Source organism: Triticum aestivum, chromosome 4B (assembly GCF_018294505.1).
Source record: "Triticum aestivum cultivar Chinese Spring chromosome 4B, IWGSC CS RefSeq v2.1, whole genome shotgun sequence".
Lineage (NCBI taxonomy): Eukaryota > Viridiplantae > Streptophyta > Magnoliopsida > Poales > Poaceae > Triticum > Triticum aestivum.
In genome coordinates, this window is record NC_057804.1 from 147,824,341 (window position 1) to 147,831,393 (window position 7,053).

Here is a 7,053-nt window from a genome sequence, read left to right on the forward strand (position 1 = left end):
CTGGCAGGGCGAGCATGGGGCGTGCATGGCGCGAGCGTGCAAGCTTCAGGACTGGAGAGGGGGAGCGTACGGGAGGAGTCCATGGAGCATGGACCAGCATGGCGACAGGCATGCCGTCCGCCATGACAGCAAGGATCGGGATGCCATCCAGAGGCATATCCACAGAAGGAGATGGAGGAGGGCCTGATGGCGACTCCGGCGTGCATGCAAATGGGGACATGGTCGTGGCAATGTTGCGGATCTGCGTAATGGTGGCGGGAGATAGACGAGGGTTGGATATATGGGAGGAGAGGGAGCCGTTATCCCCGTCCTTAGAGGAGAAAGGTGAGGCCCCAGAGCCATGAAGGAAGAGCGCGCGGCTCTCCAGTTTGACGATGGCGACATCGTTGTCTGGCAGGTGCACCATGAGGCAGGGGGGAAGGATGAAGTCGCGGGCTACCATGATGAGACCGCGAATGCTAGAGTGATCACCCTGGAAGCAGTGTTGGTCGGCAGAGACGAAATCTCCAAGATGAGAGAAAAATTACTCTGCCCCCTCAGGGTGCCAGAGCTCGTAGGGGTAGTCGAACGCCTCGATCTCGGCCATATGGATGAAGATGGTCGTGGATCTGTTATCGGCGTGTCCAGGTCATTCGAAGAAGAGGGTATTGCCCTCATGGTGGATCAGGCCATGGCCAGTGGCCGCGAGGCGCTCCTCTGTGTTGGCAAAGGAGAGACGCGCGACGCCGCGTGCGGAGGAGGTGAGGCCGAAGGTGGGGTTGTTACGGTGATGGGCGATAGCCTGACATATGAACCGGAAGGGATTGTGCATGGGAGTGGCTAGGTGTACGTAGGCTAGGTTGTCAACCTGGCGAACCAGGCAGCTTGGAGGGACGAGGAGAGGGATGTGCGGCTCCAGGGGAGAGAAGCATGAGGCCGAAGTGGGTACAATGGCGGGTGAAGGTGGAGGAGGAGGGGCGAAGGACGGCACCGGCGGTGAGAGAGGAGGTGTGCGGCCCGAAGATGAGCGGGAGGTGGAAGGGTGGCAGGTTACTGGTGAGGACGCAGTGGGAGCCAAACCAGATCGGCGCGCCGTCGGAACGCCTAGAACCAACCGACGAGCCGGAAGCGGTGTGGGTGCCGGTCGTGTGCGCCATTGGGCTGCATGGCGGACGCACAAAAGCGGGGTTAGTACGCAGGGAAGGGGGCATAGTAGGGAAAAAAGGAAGGTAGCGGATGGCCTTGCACCTGAAGCTCCGATGGCCGAAGCACCAGCAGCGGGAGCACCGGACGGGGTCGCGGCAGTCAGTGACAGTGTGGTCAAAAGCAAGGCACCGGAAGCACCGAGCCTTCTTCTTGCGGGTGTAGTGGTGGTGGATGTGCTTGAGGCTGGCCATCTGTGGAGGGGGGATTTATAGGCCGAAGAGGCTGATGGGTTGGAGAGGGGAGATGCAGAGACCCGAGGCGGGGAGCTTAGCAAAACCTCCCGGTAGCTGCACGGGTCTTGCCGCGGCGTGGAGACCGAAGAGCTCGCAGGGCTGGCAGCAGTGGCAGTGGCGTGGCACTAGTTAATGGCAGTCTCAGGATGGAGCTGAGGGGACGGGGCGGGGAGTGCTTGCGTGCTAGTACCCGACCTACGGGAAGTGGTGCTTCGGATAATTGTTGCCTCGCAGCGGACGCCCTTTGGGTGTGCCGCTGCGGCCAAATAGCGCTTGCAGCATTGCCTCATGGCGCTGGCACATTACGTGCCCGCTGCTATCAAGGCAATAGGCTGACGGGGGTAGGGGAGGCAGGTGGTGGAGTAGACGTGATGATGGGCGCATGCGTGTGCATGCAAGCATTGGTTTTATCATGCGGTGAGGACGGACAGGAGGGGGCTAGTGGGTCCCTTGATTCAGTGATTGTGGGGTATGATTTAGAGTGAGAATTAGCATCTGGGGGAGCAAGCTGGCCCAGCAGCCGACCAGTGGGCGGCTATGGCGACTCAGGTGGGACCGAGCCCGCAGTGATATGTGATGGATAGCGAGGGAGCGGGCCGTCCATAGCCGTATCGTTTAAAAAACTAGGTTGGTCGATGGAGGGTATAGCGCAGCCGTCGCCATGGTCTTGTTTTCTTTCTGTAGAAAGGATGCAGGGAGACGCGACGGGAGAGGCCGAGATGGATGAGAGGCACACGTGTCCCAGGCCATCGAGTGCATTGCGGTCAACCGAGGCAGCGCCAGGGGAATCCACGCATGGAACAGTGTGGTGTATCTCTGTGGACAGATGAGAGAGATCTTGTGCCAATACTTTAGTCGACGGGTGCGGCCCAAGCAAGGACGTGGAGTGGTTAGGCAGGACGGGTACGTTCGGGTCAATAGAGTCTGGTTCAAACACGATTGGCAGCGGTACCGATCACACTATTTGAGATGCTTGGTCAAAAGAGTCAAAGAGCTGAAGTTCAAAATTTGAAAACTGTATGGGTGCACCACGGAGGACTTCTGTTCTTACATTGACCGAGTACACATGCACTAGAAACAAGTTTGGAGCGAGCGTGACCTCGTGGAAGACATGTTGGAAAGAAAACTGGTGGTCTAAAGCATTATTAATCAGAGTTTCATTGACGCAAATTGACTTAGAGCAGAAAACGACTCATATTGGTGTGGTGGGTTTATGAGCTAAACATGTGGTGGGTGTGGTGACAAGGCAATGGTACTTAGAGAAAATCAGCTTATTGAATGAAATGCCAGGCCGGAACAGTCGTACCTTTGCATGTGATCGCAGTGGGGCGAAAGCTGTGGAAGCCACTGGAGACACAGGTGGCAGCCGACCGTTGACGATGGCGGGTCCCAGCTGCATGGATGGCATGCACGGGAGGGAGCGTGGGGGCTCGTCGACGACGATGCGAGACGACACCGCCGATGCCCGGAGCGGCGAGGGCTATCACGCCCAATATGCGATATTATCCTAAAGAGACTCGAAGGTCCCACCAAGGATAGAACCCCATATTGAAACGCTTTGCAAGGTGGATATCATTACATCAACATTACATAATAGATGGGGATACATACAAGAGGCATACAATGCCACATGAATACAACCTCACAATACATAAGAGCAACATCCGACTACGGATGAACACAAACAGAAACTCAAACGACATCCACCCTGCTAGCCCAGGCTGCCGACCTGGAACCTATCCCCTGATCGAAGAAGAAGCAGAAGAAGAACTCCAAAACAAGTAAACATCGCTCTCGCGTCAAGATCATCGCATAACCTGTACCTGCAACTGTTGTTGTAGTAATCTGTGAGCCACGAGGACTCAGCAATCCCATTACCATGGGTATCAAGACTAGCAAAGCTTAATGGGAAAGGAAGGGGTAAAGTGGTGAGGTTGCTGCAGCGACTAAGCATATATGGTGGCTAACATACGCAAATAAGAGCGAGAAGAGAGCAAGCAGAACGGTCGTGAAACTAGCAATGATCAAGAAGTGATCCTGAACTCCTACTTACGTCAAACATAACCCAGAAACCGTGTTCACTTCCCGGACTCCGCCGAGAAGAGACCATCACGGCTACACACGCGGTTGATGCATTTTAATTCGGATCTGGTGTCAAGTTATCTACAACCGGACATTAACAAATTCCCATCTGCCCATAACCGCCGGCACGGCTTTCGAAAGTTTATACCCTGCAGGGGTGTCCCAACTTAGCCCATGATAAGCTCTCGCGATCAATGAAGGATATACCTTCTCCCAGGAAGACCCGATCAGACTCGGAATCCCGGTTTACAAGACCTTTCGACAATGGTAAAACAAGACCAGCAAGACCGTCCACTGTGCCGACAAATCCCGATAGGAGCTGCACATATCTCGTTCTCAGGGCACACCGGATGAGCAAGACGATGGGTTGGCATAGATCCTGGTTGCCCAGGGGGCGCCGGACATCGCTCGGTTTGGACCAACACTTAGACAAGCATTGGCCCGGGGGGGCTAAAATAAAGATGACCCTCGGGTTAATTACTCCCAAGGGAAATGTAGGTGATGGTGAGGCAAATGGTAAAACCAAGGTTGGGCCTTGCTGGAGGAGTTTTATTCAAAGCGAACTGTCAAGGGGGTCCCATAAATCACCCAACCGCGTAAGGAACGCAAAATCCGGGAACATAACACCGGTATGACGGAAACTAGGGCGGCAAGAGTGAAACAAAATACCAGGCATAAGGCCGAGCCTTCCACCCTTTACCAAATATATAGATGCATTAATAATATAAGAGATATTGTGATATCCCAACATAATCATGTCCGTCATGGAGCAATCTTCAACTTCACCTGCAGCTAACAACGCTATAAGAGGGCTGAGCAAAGCGGTAACATAGCCAAGCAATGGTTTGCTAGGAAGGGTGTCAAAGGTTAGAGGTTCATGGCAATTTGGGAGACTTGATGAGCAAAAGATAGGTAACGCAGCATAGCGATAGAACGAAGCAACTAGCATAGCAATGATAGTAGTGAGATCCAGGATAGCGGTCATCTTGCCTAAAATCCCGCAAGGAAGAAGATCGAGTCCATGAAGAAGATGAAGCCACGAAGACGAACCAAGCGTAGACGAACGAATCCTCACGATCGCAACGAAACGGGAACTATCGAGAAGAAGCACACAACATGGTAAACACACCACACATGAACAAGACATGATGCACAACCAAGCATGATGCATGACAAAGCTACATGAAGCTACTCATGGCAAGAGATGATGCAAACAAGAGCAACACATCAAGGCAAGTTTAAATGAGGCCGGGAACAACATATAACAATTCCGGTAAGTCCTCATATGCAAATTTCGAAATGGGTCCAGATCTGATTAAACCTTATGTTCAAGTTGTTAAACAGCAAGTTAAGATGCACCAAGATGATCTATACGAGATTCTAGTCAAGTTACATATAAAGTTCATTAGATTCGGAGCTACGACCTAGAAGATATGAGCAAAACAAGTTAAACATGGCATTGATGCAAAAGGCATACAAACATCAAGCAAACACCTAAAAAAGGATGCAACATGATAATATAAAGCTGCATGCAAAATCAAGCAAGTTTCATATAGAGCACACTCAAAACGGAGCAACGGTTCAACACATACACCATATACAAGTTATAGCAACAATCTGTCAAAAACAGCAACTAGGCATATTGCAAGCATCAAAACAACATGCTACAACATCTTAACATAAGAACAAAAGGCATGGGCATGATGTACAGGTAAAGCATAACAAAACATGAACACTGAGCTATCTCCAGAAATCACTAAAACAAACTCCAAAACACATGGCAAGATAGCAAATAATATCAGTTTCAGACTTTGCAGAAATAACATCAGGTTGCAATGTTTAGAGCTATCAAACAACATGTTACAGGAACTTATCATGGCAAACGAAGGCATGGCATGAACCTACTAATAGCATAGAACAAAAGTCCCTTACTGACCATGAGCCAAAAAGGATCAGAAGATATGATGGCACCCATGTAAACATGGCAAGTTATATGACAGATTCATACATGGCAGGAACAACGATAAGTAGGCATGTTGGTGAGCTTGTACAACTCACCACAGAGCAATACATGGCATGGCAAGGCAACCAACAGTAAGAAGACATGTTTGTGAAGCTAAGCATGGCAAGAGCAAGTTCATAGGGTGCATGGATCACTAGCAAAACACATGGCAAAACTGATCTTAATGTTAACAGGCTGACAACACATTATTTAGCAACTTTGGAGCAAGGAAACAACAAGCTACAACAAGCTATAATTACAACCAGGGGCATGGATGGATAGAGCATAACATGTAGAACAAAACACCCTTAGTGAACATCTCCATATTATGCATAGAATGACTTGTAGCAGCAGGTTTACATAGCATCACAAAATAACAGATTCAGCCTAGCAAAACAGCAACAACAAGTACACTACTTAACAAGCTTGATTCACTCACCACAAGTCATTGCATGACAAGATAAGCATAGCATCAGCAATAAGACATGTTTATGAAACAAACCAAGGCAAGAATAAGTTCTTAGCATGCAAGGATCAACTACAACAACCTTGGCAAAATTGAATAACATGTAAATAATCTGCCAGGAAATATTTTGTAGCAAAAGTAGAGCACGAAAATGACATGCTAAACTACTCCATAATTGCAAACAAGGGCATGAATGGATAGATCATAATCATATGTTCAAAACATCTTTACTGAAGTATCTCAAAATAAGCATGGATCCCTCTGTAGCATCATGTTTACATGGCATCAAAATAACAGCAGAACAGGGACTAAAATCAGCAACATCACGAAGCCTAGTTTATATGCTTATGCTAGTCACCACATTGATCACAAAAATACATGGTAAGCACCTCTGTAAATAAGACAAGGCATAGTTCAAAACACATGTAAACATCAACCTCATAAGATGCACACATCAAACATGACAAAAATGACAAATGAACATGTTCTGTTAACAGACAACAGACAACATCATATAGCACTTTTGCAACGATGATTCAGGCATCAAGATGAGCTCAAATGAACATGATGCAATGGAATGAAATGAAGTACTCGTCGAGACGAACAATTTGATATGCTACACGTCCAAAACGGAGCCACGGATGCAGAGTTATGACATGTTGAACATGGCATGAAAATATGCAATAAATTGGGGACTTAGTGGAATTTTTACCCTGCGAAAAACGTGGACGAGGACGTGCAGCGGGACAGAGTGGTACGGGTCGGGGACGACGTGTTTGGTTCAGGATCGGGTGGATCTCGTCCCACCTGGACGGATCCGGTGAGGACGACGGCGACTCCGGCGAACAACGCGGTGGCCGGAGACAGAGGAGACGACGACGATGTGGCCGGAGGGACGAGGGCGCAGGGAAGGAGAGGCGCGGGGTGGAGCTGACGAGCTCCGACAATGCGGCGGCCGGAGATGGCAGGGGCGGCGAGCTCGAAGGCTGGAGCTGTGACGTGCGGCGGTGGGTCGGGCGACATGGGCGGCGACGGGGCCCTGACGCGGGGTGCGGCAGAGGCGGCGGGAGGCGCGGTGACCGGGC